Source organism: Triturus cristatus, chromosome 7 (assembly GCF_964204655.1).
Source record: "Triturus cristatus chromosome 7, aTriCri1.1, whole genome shotgun sequence".
NCBI lineage: Eukaryota > Metazoa > Chordata > Amphibia > Caudata > Salamandridae > Triturus > Triturus cristatus.
The window spans coordinates 1173273398-1173290886 of record NC_140590.1 but is presented as its reverse complement, the minus strand read 5'-3'; the positions used below and the strand labels follow the sequence as shown (position 1 = coordinate 1173290886).

Genomic DNA, 17489 nt, shown 5'->3' with positions numbered 1-17489 from the left:
TCCGCCGCCGCCCTGCTCCGGGTAGGGAAGGTGGCCATGCCCGGTGTCTCGAAACCTGGCTTCCCAGGTGAAAGCCATGGCTTTGCCCTCCTCTCATGGGATATTACGGGAGCTGTTCAGCCAACAACAACCCCAGATTCCTCCCCAGTCTGACACCACTCTGCGCTGTTTAAGGAAGGTGGCCCTGCCTGGTACCTGGAGCCCTGGCTTCCCAGGTATAAGCCATGACTTTGCCTGCCTTTCATAGGGGATTACAGGAGCTGTTCAACCCGCAGAAGCTCTAGACTCCTCCCTGGTCCAATGCCACCCTGCTCTATTATCGGCCTGGGCCTTCACGTTGAGTCCCGTCTCTGCTCCACACCCCGGAAGAGCACAAGGCTCATCCCCAGTCTGCAGCCACCATGCTCTTGGTAGGGACTGTCACACGCAGTCCATTAGGTAAGATGCCCCAGGTTGGTGCCTTCCACCTTCCTGGTGCCTGAGCCTGTTGGATGAGGAGGGAAAGCCCCAGCCAGTCCCATCTACCCTTGGGCCCACCAGGAAAGCCATTTTCCCCGACTATTAAGCCCCAATAAAGTGGGGGCTTTCAGAACCCGTCAGGAAACAGAAATCTAGTCTACAAATGATTTAACACCAGGTGCCCTATGAACATGTGGTGCACTAAGGGTGATGGAGGAGATCCCTTTCCATCCGCACTCCAATCCACAAGCAAGGGGCCTTACTCGTCGGTTCAGAGGCTGGCTAACCTATGCCAATAAGGCTTATGGTTATGCTTTAGGGGGGTTCTGACCTATAGGTGAATAGTCACAATCCCACAAACAGTAGCTTCGCCCTAGTGGCTCCTCAGCCAAGTACATACAGAAAATGTCTTAACCCGTGGTTCCTCTCGTACTGTGCAGGATTACTATTGCAACAACACATAATCCATAGGGTAAAACTAACCTGTCTCACGACAGTCTAAACCCAGCTCACATTCCCTATCAGTGGGTGAACAATCCAACGCTTAGTTAATTCTGCTTCACAGTGATAGGAAGACCGGACATCAAAGGATCAAAAAGCAACAACGCTATGAACATGTGGCTGCCACAAGCCAGTTATCATTGTTGTAACTTTTCTGACACCACCTGCTTGAAACCCAAAGTCAAAAGGATTGTAAGGCCCTCTTTCACGGTCTGTATTCATACTGAAAATCGAGATTAAGCAAGCTTTTGCCCTTCTGTTCCTCAGGAGGTTTCTGTCTACCCTGAGCTCACTTTATGACACCTGTGTTATTGTTTGACAGATATACTGCCCCAGTCAAACTCCTCACCTGCAACAGTCCCCAGAGTGGGTCATGACCAGCAGGTGCTGGACGCTTGCGGCCAGAAGCGAGAGCCCCATGGGCCTCACCCCGACTCACTGGGTAAGTGAAAAAAACAATAAAAGTTGTGGTATTTCACCGGCAGCCAGAGGGTCTCCCACTTATCCTACCCCTCTCAGATCTCTTCACAGTGCCAGGCTAGAGTCAAACTTATCACGGACTTCTTTCCCCTGATTCTGTCAAGCCGGTTCCCTTGGCTGTGATTTCGCTGCGTAGTAGGGAGGGAGAGTGGGATTCTAATTAGATGACGCGGCATTTGGTTATTCTCATACCACCACGCTAATCTAGGGGACCACGTGGCATGTATTTACTAAGCCACTTATGTGGGACTACAGCACGGAGAGAAGGAAGGGGACCGCTTCCTGAGACCCATCTGAGGGATTGGAATGAATTCAGCAGCACATTGGCGCATCTATACAAGGTTTTAATTTTTCGGAACTACCTGTCCCACAATTCCTTGCACAGTTCCATAAGAACAGCCCATCAAGGGACATGTGATCTGTGAGGAGTGAACAGTTGGCAGTTCCGTGCAATGCACATTTCTCTAATCAGCCTCTGAGGAAGAAGCTATCGGTTTCGAAACACGTCAGGCAAGTGATGATGTGAACTGTGAAAGATATCAGGACGGGGACTGCCTTCCATACATTAACCCCTTCAGCGCGGCGGGAATTCCCCCGCGGTGCTGAAGGGTTCGAGCACGGGCGGGGCCATGACGGAACGGTTCCGTCATGAGCACAGCGCAACCGATGCTCATGACGGAACCGTTCCGTCATGGGCATGGAAGGGGTTAAAGGATTTAACCTTGTGCTGGGTCAAGAGTGCTCCTTACAGGTTGGAGACCTTTGTAGCGTACAGATATATATATATATTAACTACACCCTCTCCTTGCGGAAAGGAATTGAGCCGCACTCATATATATATATATAAATATATATCGTCATGTGAACAAGGCTCAGGTAGAGCCGAAACGTTATGGCGACTAGCACGCGAGATCTTTAAATAAAAAAATTGCACTGAAGACCGAGGTCCGTGTCTGTATTGTTGTGGACTGGCACCTGAAGCGGGCGGACGCGACGCAAACTACGGAAAGTAACGGATATATATATATATATGAGTCCAAATTGGTTTGTTTGTACCAAGCTGCAGGCGCTGCTTGACGGGTGCGTTACCTCGCGGTTGAACCAAACCGCCAATATTCACCACAAAAACTCCCAGAATGGAAGGAAGGTCGCACTCCAACAGCTTATTTGCCAATCTTTTATTCATCCAATGAATAGCAAAGCCAAAAATCCATCAACGCGTTTCGGTATTCACGTATACCTTGTTCACCGTGAACAAGGTATACGTGAATACCGAAACGCGTTGGTGGATTTTTGGCTTTGCTATTCATTGGATGAATAAAAGATTGGCAAATAAGCTATTGAAGTGCGACCTTCCTTCCATTCTGGGAGTTTTTGTGATATATATATATATATATATATATAAAACTTCACACACACACAACTATTGTGGTAATAAATCTAAGTCATAAACATTTAACTATTTCTAATTCTATGATTCAACTCTAAACATTGTTAACTATTATAAACTTTGAGTGTCAAACAAATAAATATTCTTAAAACATTGTTCTAATAGAAATGAAATATGGGTTATGCAATGCAATGCATTTTGAGTGTTAAGTTAAACAATTAGTAAGTGCACCACCGGAGTGTCGAACATGCGGAGAGAGATCTTGAGAGGTGGAGTGAGATGGTGGATCGTGTGGGAGATTATCGTGAGGCGGAAGAAGAGGAGAAACTCCCCCGTCTCTCCATGAGAGACCACCTGATCATGCTTAATTTCCCCCTCTCGCAGGTGTCATCCAGTTAACCTGTATCAATTGATGGAGTGTGGCTCTAGTGGTGAATGGGGGACAGGCTGTGGGGCTTGTAGGATGTAGGTATGTCTGAATGAGTGTGTTAGGATTGGGCTGCTGGGTTCCTGTAGCTTTCCTCTGCTCTCTGGCCCCCGGCTCCTACCCACCCCAACATGGCTTGCAGGATCCTTTAAAACATGACCCCAGGAGGATGGACATAGTTTTCCTCTTTTAGTGACACCGGGGTCCTTCCCCTAGGCTCTTCCACCTACCTCTCCTATTTTCTGGATGCCTATCACTGCGTGTTAGTTATTAATTATCGCAGTTGTTGGAGAGGTGGAAAAGCTGTAACAATATGGCAATGTTCTATGATTAAAATGTTATTAAAGAAATATTAAAAAAAGGTTAAACAGTTAGTTGCTCATGAATACTTAGCACATTTTTAAAGTGCCCATTAAAGTAGTCAGGCAAAGATCAGCTAGAGCAGTGTAATGACACTGAGGCCAAATACCCCAACATCCTACAATAAAACCATGAAATTTCACAGACGAACAGTTTGTGAGGTTTTTCATTTAAGTCCTCATAGTAGTTTACTTTACTTTCAAATGCTTATTCAAGGGAATTTTGTAAGTTCTCATATCGAATTGAGACATCAGTCACTACAGCAGTACCATCTTTGGTGAAAACCACATCAGGTTTTTCGTAATTCACCTTGATTGTTTTTGATATGAGGTTACCTGAATGTCATCCAACCACACCTTTTTGCTGTATCAATGAGAAGTTCTAGAAGTTTGTTATGCCTTTTGATCCTTGTGTCCTTTGCTTTAGGACATGTACCTGATACATGAGCAATTGTTTCAGGTACATCTTTGCAAAATCTGCAATTAGCAAATGTTCGATCTCTTCCTCTAGAGTAGGGGTGGGTGGCAAAGTCCCCTCCGCCTGCAGGGTTCGCAGAGTTTTGCCACTCCGTATCCTGCTTCGGTCATAGAGTTCAGCGAAAACTAAGCCCACCGTCGCGTGGTGGAGTTTACTGGCACTCACCCCATTTTAGGTCCACTGACAACGCCAAGTTGAATAATAAATGGCACTGTGTTCAGTGCCAGCCAATCACAGTTGAAAGTATATTCTATGTTGTGAGAGATAAAGGTTCGTGAACTGCTATTGATCAATGGAATCCTTGTCATTTGGTTGCAGAGGAGACCTCATTTGGACTGGTTGTGAGGCTCAAGTTGCTGCATTGTTCTATAGGATTGGCTTGTAATTTATAATTTATACCAGCTGTCCTGTATGAAACTGAAAAGAGAAGAACCGTGGTTGGCTGGTTGAATGATTGACAGGTTTGGATTGGCTGTCAGAGGCTGCATGTGACCTGGCACGATATACACCTGCTGTGTGTGCCTGTCTATGCCTGCCTTTCACCAGAAGATGCGCTCTAGTGACATGATTGGGGAGATGATGTCTCTTCACTGAGGTCTGTAAGGAAACTCGGACATCTGATGGTCTAAATCAACCATCACCCAGACACAAAGCAAGCTGGAGACACTGGTGAGTGGCAACACGTACAAATGATATCCGTGCTGGTGAGTAAATTACATACCAGAACTCTTCTCACAATTAACCATGTTGATAATATTTTCGGGAGCAGTCTTGGTTGGTTTTTGTGGACATTATAGAGATCATTTATGCCAGTATTGTCAGGCCCCCATTGTTTTATTTAAGTTAGAGTCTTCTGATGTTTCAGTTATTTCAAGAAGTGCAATTTCTTTACATGCTCATCCCATTCTTCTGGTATTCAGTCAATAGGGTTTTTCTTAGTATCCTTTTCAATAATATGTTTGTAGTATTGAAATATATCATCAATATCGATTTGGCAACTAGCATCTTCTGCACCGTCCATGATTATTCTGCCAATTTTCTTTTTGTTTTTCTTGAACACTGCATGATATTCCTTATAGCTGCCCTTTGCTTTTGCATATCTTTTGTTATGCGTTTTATTGATCTTATCTTTTTTTTGGTATGTTATTTTGGACTGGGGCACTCTGATGCTCCTCTTGAGCAGTACTCATAGGCTCATACCAGTTTCATTTTGATGTTCATTGCGATTGACTGGGTTTGGACCTATATCACTGGTATTTTCCGAGATATAAATCATAATTTTTCCAACAGGTCCATAGCAGCTTCAATCTGTTGTGGATTTTTTGAATATTCTTGAAAACCTTTCTTTTGTTATTTCCACTGATATTCAGGTTCATCATTGCTTTTTTCTCTTCTCTCCCTTCTTTCCTCTGCAATTTGTTTTCTGTTTTTATTGTCAAAATGCGCAACCATGAGCGAATTTATATTCCTTTTATTTTCATATACCTTTTACAGATCAACTAGCAGCAGTATTTTGTCTTTTGGCCATAGTTTGGATGGTTTGCTGCTTGCTAGAGCTGCAAATCTAGCATCATTTTGAGCTTTTGGATGTGCATGTTGTAATTTATACCAGCTGTCCTGTATGAAACTGAAAAGAGAAGAACCGTGGTTGGCTGGTTGAATGATTGACAGGTTTGGATTGGCTGTCAGAGGCTGCATGTGACCTGGCACGATATACACCTGATATTCCAATTTTTTAGCAAAATCCCTGGTCACAGAAGCAACAGAGGAATTGTAGCTCTCCTTTCTTTATTCTCCCTTTGCATTTCGCATAGTGGATGCAATGTTGTGGACTTCAGCTTCCTTGTTGCATTTAGAGCAATATGTTTTTTGGTAGAATCATTTATGTTTATTGGATACATTTTCTAAATTCTTTTAGTCTAGTGGTATAGAGATAATTACCAGCAGGACCACTTGGAGGTAAAGGCCACTACGACTGAGAAGAAGTTAAGAGAGTCATAGTTACACCCGTCGCTTACCCGCGCTTCATTGAATTTCTTCACTTTGGCATTCAGAGCACTGGGCACAAATCACATTTTGTCAACACCCACCTTGGGCCTTCACATTGCTTTGTTTTGGTTGAAGATTCGGATTTCCCTGGTCCGCACTAGTTCTAAGTCAGCTCCTATGTGCTGGCCGAAGCGGAACGCTGTCCCTGCTCCTCAAGAACGGGCACGCGGAGAGTCAACCACCACAGCTGGGGCAATCCACAGGAATGGCCCACCTCTGATCCAGGCTCACCCCAGCCTCAGAAGGCATCACCTCAGTCATCCACGGTGCGCATCCAGTCCCGATTCGCACTCCAGCCTGACTTACCCAGCCCTTAGAGCCAAACCTTATCCTGAAGTTACTGAACTTACTTGACAACTTCCCTTACCTATATCGTTCCAACATGCCAGATCCTGTTAACCTTGGGGACCTGCTGTGGATATGGGTATGGCCCAGTGTGAGTATGACACCATCTCCCTCAGATTTTCAAGGACCAGCGAGAGGTCACCAGATGCCCCTGGAACTGCAATGTTTTCCTAGGCTCAGGCTCCTCTCTAGGAGTGAACCCATTCCAGGGTGCTCTGCCCTTCATAAATAAAAAAGAACTCTTCCCCGGGGCTCCAGTTGTCTCCTCCAAGATTGTTTGTGTTACCCCACTGGGCATCACGAAGATACCTGTCTCCACCACTCAGGGTTTAGAGATCTTCACCCGGCTCCCTTTCAATCAGCCGAGGGCAACGGAAGCCATCACCCGCCCCTTCTGAACTTCACTTGCCCACCTCTTAGGACCGACTCACCCATGTACTACTGCTGTTCACATTGAATCCTTCTCCACTTCAGCCTCAAAAGTTCTTGCTTGAATAATTGGCATTACCACCAAGGTCTGCAACTACAGTGGCTTCACCCGGGCCCACACCCCGGGTTTCCATGATCATTGCAGTAGCTGTTCCACTCATCACAGCTTAGCTCCTGCTTAGCAGTGCTGGTGATGGAGCAGGTAAAGCAAAATTTTGCATACCTCCTCTATTTTGCATGAAAATACTAATTATATAACCTACTTATTAAAATTTACTAACGGTTTGCAGTGTTGAACTAAACCAACCATTTGCATACACCAATTATACGTGGGATATTGCTATTTCCATGGCAAAATAATTCTAATAACTAAAATATGTACGCATATTAATAGTAGTACGTGTGGTAATTAGATATCGCATGATTTATGTTGCTTAAGTGACGTTTGCGTTCCTGTTTGGATCCTATAGGTGAATATTATTGCTTTAAATGTCGCTATATGCAAGAAAAATACTAATACAAAAAGGGATTAGTGAGGGTTTAACATTAGAATTTTCATTTCCTCGTATTAATTATTCTTTTGTGTTTGTTTCGCTTAAGTTGACATTCGGGCCTACCTATAAATGGCGTCCAAAATAGAGTTCAGAAGTGGCCACCGTCTCGTGAGCGCGATGCCTACTGCGCAGACTCGGATGGCTTCGTGAACTTCCCGATGACCTCAGTTTGCAATGTTCCTGGTCAAAGATAGGAACTTGGTGGACTGCCAAACTTCAGTCAGTAAAAACTGATTTTAATGAACAATTGGGGCATACAAGCAAACCTTCAACATTGTTGCATAAGGGCAACACTAACAGAGGTAATGAACCGGCAAAATCCATGAGAACCTCTTAGAATAAAAATCAGACGTTCCCCAATGAACCAATCACCGTCTTTCTTAGCCTAAAAATGTTTCATGTTATCCTGAAATTTATTATAAAAGAGTAGTAGAATAGGGAGGGGCTCTGGCATCCGGCGGTTTGGATGACTGCACACCCCTATCGACCCCACAGGCGATGACAGATGCTTGCACGATTTCTGGTCCTTTGGAGATCTTTGGGACTGTAACGTGCTGAGCAAAGAACTTTCGGACTTTGAGCTTTGGCCTGCTTTATTTGGACAATTAACGGCTAAATTCGGTTATGCAGAGCCAAATGAATTAGAGAAAATCCAGATAGCAAGAATAGGTAAATATAATGTCATGCGAAATGAACAAAACTCTAGACTTTGATTAAATGAAAAATGCTAATTTTAATTGCAAATAATATTTAGATAAACAAATATAATTAACAGAAATGACGAGTTTGTGGTTATTCAATGAAAAGAGTAAAGGATTCTGAGTCTTAAATGTGTTTTAGCTGGTTCTAAATCACCATCAACCAATCCAACTACTTGGTCCGTCGACCAAGTGGTGGAGTGCCTTGATGTTTAGGATTAGGAATCTATAGGTGGCGAATGCTAATGTATATTCTGTAAATAACTTTTTCTTCCCTATAGGGAATAAGGTACCCCCCACATGTCCAGCGCAAAATCATCATCCCTCCTGTGTGCCGACTTGTGAGTTTGGAGAAGTGTGAATGTAGGTGTTATGGACCCCACCAATGAATGCGTGTATGAATGATCTAGTGTGATGTCGGGTCTGCGACGCAGGGAGGAATGATTGTATATTTGTACCCTTTCTTTTTCTCCCCGGTCTCGCGCTGGATCAGTTTTTCTGGTCGCAGAATGATGGTTTTATTGTATTGGTTTGGTGATTATTGCTTATAGATTTATTATTGTTTATTGATTTCCTATTTTTGAATATTGATTATTGATTACGGATGTTTGGATGAGTATTGGTTTATGTACTAACACTCTACATTGAGTCGCGTTGCGTTTTATGTTGTTTTTGAAGACTTCTGGGATGTAGGAAGTCGGATGCCTGTGGCAAGAGAAGTCACATGGTGAATTTTTTGTTGCCCTGTAGGTACACGGGGAAAACGTGTGACAATTGAAGTTGCACGATGCATTGTCTGGGTTCAATTTGGTAACATCGTCGCGTGTTACTGTTAAGGACATTTCTGTGTGAAAGAGGTGTATGGGTACCGAAGGCCACCTGTGAAATTTTGGTCTTAAGTACCAGGAGTCCACGAGAACTCTGATTACACTTATCACTGGAAAGGTAATAGGTGTTCCCTAAGCTTGATAGAAGGATAAAGTAGATGCTACTTTATTAAAAAATGAAATAATTCTGTAGTAGGGCAGAGGTAAGCGCTACTCTCGGGAAAGACAGAATTATGTGTGAATGAACTACATTTTCCGTATGCATGTGCGTAAATGAAAATAGCATTCGACTCAATTTTGAAACTCTGGTTTTATTTCTCAGGAGCAGAGCGTCTCCAACTAGGTGTCTTAATTTCCAGAGAAACAGTTAGTTAATGCTTGCTAGAAGGGTAAGCTAGAGGGAAGTGCTACTTTATCAACAGAAGTAACGATTCCGTAGTAGGGCAGAGGTAAGCGCTGCTCTCAGGAAAGACGGAATTCTTGTGAAAAAGGTCAAGACTATCCCTTTTGTTAGCGAAACACATAATGGTGGCGTTTTTATGTCGTTACTAATAGAATTTTGAGTAAAGAAGTGTAAGAGAAGTTTGCCGATAAATTTTGTAAAGGAGGGGACAGCAGAAGCAGGAGTAGCGAGAAAAGCTGACGTCAGAAAGACCGCGCTGGGATTGGCCAGCTGTAGAGTGATGTAGACGCACAGGATTGGTGCGTTAGTGTACGCCACGCTAGGAGTGGAGAATTGCAGGGTGACGTAGACGCTCCGGATTGGTGCGTTAGTGTGAGTCGCGCTGGGATTGGAGAATTGCAAAGGTGACATAGACGCTCCGGATTGGTGCGTTAGTGTAAGTCGCGCTATGATAGGATAAAACAACAGGATAGTCGTAGGAGAAATCTATCGATACACAGAATAGAGAAAATGATGTATTACGATCCACCAGAAAAAGAGAAAAAGTCCTGGTTTGGAAAAATTAAGAGCTTATTCAAAAAGGATAAACCGATTGTGACTAGAGAGGGACAGTTGCTTCCTCCACCGAAATCACCCGCATCCTTTATGGTTGCGAAAAATGGGTATCATACATGTATTTGGCTAGATAATTGGGCAAAGTATACAAACGATGATGGAGTTCTAGCATTTCCAGAACATGGTTCATTCAATTTAGCAGTATTGAGGAATTTAAGAGAAAGAATGATGAAACTAGAACCGAGACCTAGACCTACTCAGTTTGAAGCATTGACAGAATGGGAAGATGAGATGTATGACAGAGAACGACAGCAGAGTGGTGGAAGGTACAAATATATGTTTGGTAGATCGTATGGACAAGAGAATCTGACCAATGGTATGTTCCCTATGAAAAGTGCTGAAGAGACTAGTGGTAGAAAATGTACAGAGAAGAGAAATAATACAGGCCCAGCAGGTTATAAGTATGGTGTGCATGAGTCGGAGGATGATGTTCTTGAGGACATGCTTTATAAAAATCCACCCCCATACCGACAAAATTCCGCAATTTGACACCAAGTGCCTCAGTAAAAGAATCACCACAGAATATAAAATTTGAGTCAATACCACATGAGGTAGGAAGAAATAATCCTTTTAGAGAGACAGAAAATATACAACCTGGTGAAATGGCTAATGAGAATTCAGCTGAATAAGCAAGGACTACTTTAGAATTAACTGAAAAGATTAGGGAATTGACTAAAAACATGGAAGCTGTAACTGTTCCTGTAACAATAGGACCTGTAATGCCTATTTTTGATAAACAAAAGGATAGTGAGCATTGTCTGACGATTCCTTACAACAGTAATAAAGAAAATGAAATGCAAAGTTATGTTATGTTATTTGTTATGTTATTTTAATTTATTCAGCGCGCAGTTACTCGGAAGTGTCCCGGCGCTAGCATCAGAAAGGCGGCCGAACCTCAGAGGTCCATCAAAACAGCAATGTCTTCAAGGACTTTCTAAACAGGCGCGGATCACAGATAGCCCTCAGAGTCAAGGGAAGAGAGTTCCAGGCAAGGCAGGCTCTGCGGGCAAACGAGTTGCCCCCAACCATTGACGCTTGAATTTGGGGGTCTGCATAAGCAGCAGAGAGGATGACCTCAGCTGTCTCCTAGGGATATAAAAGGAGAATCTATCCTGCAAATACTTGGGGCCGCGACCATACAGGGCCTGGTGTACGATAGACAACATTTTAAATTTAAGGCGTGATTCCACGGGAAGCCAATGAAGTGACCGAAGTTGAGCCCGAGCACTGTGCCAAGGGGACAGACCGCCTAGAAGTCTGGCTGCCGAATTTTGGACCACCTGCAGTTTCTTTACAAGGTAGCCCGGGCATCCCACCAGGAGGGCATTAGCGTAATCTAGGTGGGAGAGAAGCAGAGCTCGCACCACCGTCTCTCTGTCCCTGTCTGGCAGCAAAGGAAGAAACTTCTTCAGACTCCTCAGTAGCCCAAAGCATGTGCCGGCAAGTTTTTTTACATGCGAAGCAAAGTCCAGGTTTTCGTCGAACCAAACGCAGAGATTTTTAACAGCCCCATTGATCGCTGGGGGACATGGAAAGCCCGAGGGCCAAAGTCTTGCTCTAAACTCAGAGGAAAAAGAGCCGAACAACAGGACTTCCGACTTTGCCTCATTGCATTTCAGCTGTGCATTGGCCAGCCACTGAAAGACAGAGGACAAGCACTGATGTGGTCTGAACACCGAGTCGTCTTCTTTGTTCCAAGTGAACAGCAGTTGGGTGTCATCCGCGTAAGCCATCACTTTAGCCCCCAGAGACTCCGCCAAAAAAATCAGCGGAGTCACATAGATGTTAAAAAGCAGAGGGCTAAGTGACGACCCTTGTGGGACACCCGTAGTAACCCTCAAGGGGACCGAGGCACAAGGAGGGAGCCAAACCTGCTGCATCCTTCCCTCCAGAAAGGAGCTGATCCAAAGCAGAGCTTTCCCAGATACTCCAATATCCGAGAGGCAGTCAAGGAGCATGGCGTGAGGCACCGTGTCGAATGCTGCCGAGAGATCAAGCATAATCAATGCCGCTCTCCCGCCAGTGTCCAAACACTCCCGAATCGACTCCGAAACCTCCAACAGAGCGGATTCGGTACTGTGGGAGGCACGGAAACCAGATTGCGCCGGATGGAGCACGCCCGCTCCCTCGACAAAATTAGTCAGTTGAAACGTGACCGCCTTCTCGCAAACTTTGGCCAGGCTAGGCAAAAGTGAGATGGGTGGATAGTTTTCTGGGAGCAAAGGATCAAGGGATGGTTTTTTAAGGAGTGGCAAAATTAAGGCATGTTTCCATGCCATGGGCACATGCGCTTCCCTTAGTGATTGATTAACCAAGTGATTAACCTCAACATTGATGGTATCTGCCACATCCGAAAGTAATCTAGCAGCGCACGGATCGATCGGCGAGCCAGACTTGAGGGCTTTAAGAATTCTCAGGGAGCCAGACAAGTCGATGGGACAAAACTCAGGGAAGCTGGAGATGGGTAGAACCCTAGGCAGGGAGGGAACCTGCTCAGGACTGCCTGACTTCGTCGAAGCCCGAAATGTCTCCTGGATGCTAATAATTTTATCCTTAAAGAAAGATGCCAAAGTGTTACACCAGGTGTCCGAGACAGGGGCAATAGCCACCTGAGCACTAGGTGCAAGGAAACTCTGCACTATGGCGAAGATCTCTTTGGCGTTGTTATTAGCACGTTCAATACGGGATGCATAGTACAGACCCTTGGCCTCCCCAATCGCTCTATAGTAGAGTCTTTGTTTAGATCTAAGAATCACTTTGTCATGGTGCTGGTATCCACCGGATCGCCAGGTCCTCTCTGCAACTTTGCAGATATGCTTAAGACTCCGCAGCGTGGGAGTAAACCATGGCTTAGAAGGGGCGTCTCTTCTCAGCCTGGGCAGCCCTGAAGCAGACACCGCAGCCACTGAACCAGTGATCCATTCAGCGAATTGGGTGATATTAACCTCCAGGTCTATGCCAAAGGTGGACCGAGAGACATCAAGCGCGACGCTGAGCTGAGAGGGGACCACCTTCCTGGAGAGGGGCGGGCATTTACAGTTGGACAGTCTCCAAGATTCTTGTAAAGCCCAAGAAAAAAAGATAGGAAAATGATCCGACCAAGCCACTGGACGCGGCTTCATGACTGAGATGGGAAAATGAGTACAAATCATATCAAGAGTATGACCACCCTTATGAGTTGGAAACAAGACCATTTGGGAAAGATTTACAAGATGTAAGGAATCTAAAAAGGCAACCGAAACTGCCTCCTAACTGCAATCCAGGTGGATCTTAACATCCCCAAGGAGAACAAACTTCGAAAACCTCAAAGCCCGCTCTGCTAAAGCCTCGCCACAGGAAGCTAAAAAGTTCACAGCTTAACCAGGGGGGCGATAAATCAGAGAGCCGCCAAGAGTGAATTGGGCCGACAGTTGGAGACTAAAATGCAAGGCTTCACAGTCGCCCCAGAGAGTAGAAATTTCACTCCGAAAGGTCCAATTGTCCCTGTACCAGATGGCCAGGCCACCACCTCTGCCAGAGCAGCGATCAACCCGGTGAACTTTAATCCCATGGGTGTGGCCATGGTCACTAAATGATTGGAAGAGACATCTAGCCAAGTTTCGGTCACAAACAAGATGTCCAGTTTATTATCTGTGACCAAATCAAACACATCCACACAGTGCTTTTTCACGGATCTCGCATTGATGAGACAGGCGCTGATGGTGACAGATCTTAAAGGGACATCAGCTGAACCAATTGGTGTAAGCGCCGGCGAAAAGCGAAACGCACAGTCAACACAAGCAAAGTCAAAAGGGGGGACGTTGGGGCAGGCTTTATCATTTGGACACCGATGAGGTTGCAGAGATTTGAGCCGCTCAGCCGACAAGATGATTGGGACGAAGGACTCAGAGGTAGGACGAGCAGAATGACATGCCCTGTGCCCTGACAGTGCGCTGACGGGCGCAGACGGGCTTGCCTTAGTCGCGCCTTCGGCGCGCTGGCGGCGCGCCCGCTGCACTCATCTGCTGCGCTTCCTGTCAGGGATCCTACTTAAAGGGCGTGGCTGGGCCCGGGGTTCAGCGTGCAACATCTAGAGCGCTGACCGCGAAAAACGCGCGTCGCGCTCAAGATGGCCGCTGAATTACAAAACGTCTCCCAGACCAGCAGCCCAATATACGAGGCTCGTTTTGAAAATTCACACAATAAAATTCAGCCCCCCCACAATTTCCCTCAATTGACAGACAATCAAAAAGAAAGCAATTTAAAATGGATAACCGGCTGAACGCAGCCTTTCTGAAGCACCGCGCCGCCGGACTGACCAGCTTAAAAAGGATTTGCCTGGGCCCGGGGAGCAGCGTGCAACATCTAGTGCGCTGACCGCGAAAAACGCGCGTCGCGCTCAAGATGGCCGCTGAATTACAAAACGTCTCCCAGACCAGCAGCCCAATATACGAGGCTCGTTTTGAAAATTCACACAATAAAATTCAGCCCCCCCACAATTTCCCTCAATTGACAGACAATCAAAAAGAAAGCAATTTAAAATGGATAACCGGCTGAACGCAGCCTTTCTGAAGCACCGCGCCGCCGGACTGACCAGCTTAAAAAGGATTTGCCTGGGCCCGGGGAGCAGCGTGCAACATCTAGAGCGCTGACCGCGAAAAACACGCGTCGCGCTCAAGATGGCCGCTGAATTACAAAACGTCTCCCAGACCAGCAGCCCAATATACGAGGCTCGTTTCGAAAATTCACAGAATAAAATTCAGCCCCCCCACAATTTCCCTCAATTGACAGACAATCAAAAAGAAAGCAATTTAAAATGGATAACCGGCTGAACGCAGCCTTTCTGAAGCACCGCGCCGCCGGACTGACCAGCTTAAAAAGGATTTGCCTGGGCCCGGGGAGCAGCGTGCAACATCTAGAGCGCTGACCGCGAAAAACACGCGTCGCGCTCAAGATGGCCGCTGAATTACAAAACGTCTCCCAGACCAGCAGCCCAATATACGAGGCTCGTTTCGAAAATTCACAGAATAAAATTCAGCCCCCCCACAATTTCCCTCAATTGACAGACAATCAAAAAGAAAGCAATTTAAAATGGATAACCGGCTGAACGCAGCCTTTCTGAAGCAAAGCAGAGGTTCAAGAGAGAATCCGTGTGGACAAACGGTAGGTATTTCTGACAAAGTACTCCTAAAAATTTGACAGTAAATCAGAGTCTAGCGAATAGAGCAATAATGACGACAGAATCAGTACCAGGGTCACCAAAAAGTTTAGAACAAACACGAAATTAAATGATTCCTGTAGGTCCTACTTCTGATGAATTAAGTGAATGGTTAAGGGGTTTACAGCAAAAAGATGCTGAACCTCGACCTTCAGATGTGTCCAAATTAAAAATAGTATTAGAAGAATTAATAGTAGGAACAATTCCCACAGAAAAGTTAAAAGCTTATCAGGCTGAAGAATTAATGTTTCTATGCAAAAGTATAACATGGAGAGCAAGAAATTTACACGAAAGACTAGAAGAAGTAGCAAGTGAAATGGGTATCGATTTTGAAAAGGTAAAGTCATTACAAAAACCATACAGAGTAGACTTTTCTGATAAAGATATTGAAAATTTGAATACTGCAGGACGAACAACTCAGATTAAAGACTTAATTATTTTACTGAGAAAATGGGGCGATGTAGACAAATGGAAAAGTAGATGGTTTCGAAAAAGAGACGATGCAACGGACAAAACGTTTGCAGCTTATCCAGTAAGAGAAAAGGTAGTGACTGAATGTCCCATGAGGGAGATTCCGGGTGGAGGCTATGTGCATGTCCCCTGGACCAGACAAGATATTTTATCATTCACCAATGACTTTCCTCGCTTGCTCGAGAAGCCGGTTGAATGGTACAGGCAGGTAGACAGGTTTGTAAAATTATCAAAAGTACTATGGATTGATTTGAATAGTTTATTTGACATAATAGTACCAGCAGACCTATGGACAGAATGTAAAATTACAATAGGTTGGCCTACTCAAGAATACCCTAGAGATCCAAAAACAGGTGCCCCTGATCCAGAAGTAATGAGAAAATATGAGCAAGTAGTTACTTTTCTGAAAAATAAAGTGCCTCCTAAAGAAACTGATTGGGTAAAAATTGATAGAACCCATCAAGAGGTGAAAGAGTCTGTACACTCATATTATGAAACGTTGATACTAGCTTTTAAGCAAATCAGTGGAGATGAAAATGTAAGTGAAAAGGATTTGAGTCATTTTGTATATCGATTTGTGTATGGGTTACGTCCTGAAATAAGTGGAATGATTAAACAGCATACAGTAGATTGGCAAAATAAAAAGATAGATGAAGTACTGAGACATGCAAAATATTTTAGTGATGAGATTGAAGCAAAGCAGCGTAAATTAAAAGAAAAAGCCATGTGAGCATGAGACAAAAACCCAACATTGGGAAAGGGAAAGGACAGATTAGTCTAGAAGAAGCTAAAAAGAAATGGCCATGTCATAATTGCGGTAGAATAGGGCATTGGAGAACCGAGTGTAAATTTCCCCCAAGTGCTAATGGTGATAATGCATCATTGAATCCACAGGTGCACAATGAGGTGAGTTGTCAACCGCAGCGACAGCAGCAGGCTGTTACCCAACAGTGTCAGGCACCAAAACCGCCTTTTCCACAGAGCGTAAATCTTCAGAAATACAGTAATGAGACAGGATTCTACAAGGAAGAACAGGTAACTTAGCTGCCGCGCGCTAGTGCTATTTCGCAGTATTGGCTGCAACGCGGTAAGAGTGAGTAAGAAGAAAGCTATTGACGGTGCCGAGGGTAGGAAGAAGAGTGCGTACTTGGCGCAACTCTAGAAGTAGACCAGACAGGCCCTTTTGTGGATGGAAAGGTAAATGACGAACACATTACTTTCCTAGTAGATACTGGTGCTACTCGTTTAACTGTTAGGTCAGCTGATGTCAAAAATCTTCCTCTCTCGGAGGAAACGATCCAAGTAGTTGGAGTATCCAACAGACAGATAAAAACGTATCTCACTGAACCAGTTAAAGTTAACATAGGGAAGTTTTCTGAAATGCACCGTTTTGTCGTGTGCGATTCAAGCCCTGTAAATTTGTTAGGGAGAGAATTGCTGTGTAAGATGAACTGCACAATATTCTGTACTCCTGATGGTATAGATTTTGAGACTCCTGATGTACTATACAAAATGACTATAGCTAATATGGAACCAGAAGTTACCGAGGCATTTGCTGTATTTGACCCTGAGGAATTGCCTCAAGAATTGAAGAAAACAGTAAAAACGGAGGTATGGGATTTCACAGGAGAAGATGTGGGATTAATGAAAAATGTAGATCCCGTAAAGATTACTGTAAAGGAAGGAGTAAGTTACCCAAATTTTCCGCAGTACAAATTGATACCCGAAATAATTGTCACTCCTATAATAGACAGAATGATTAAGCAAGGTATTTTGAGAGCAATAATGAGCAGCCCATGTAATTCAC

General features: G+C 44.6%; 1 pseudogene; it reads right to left on the bottom strand.

Annotated features, from left to right (window-relative positions):
- Positions 1–541: 541 nt before the first annotated feature.
- LOC146811361 (28S ribosomal RNA) lies at positions 542–1539 on the bottom strand (annotated as a pseudogene; the record flags this gene model as incomplete).
- Between the last annotated feature and the right edge of the window lie 15950 nt (positions 1540–17489).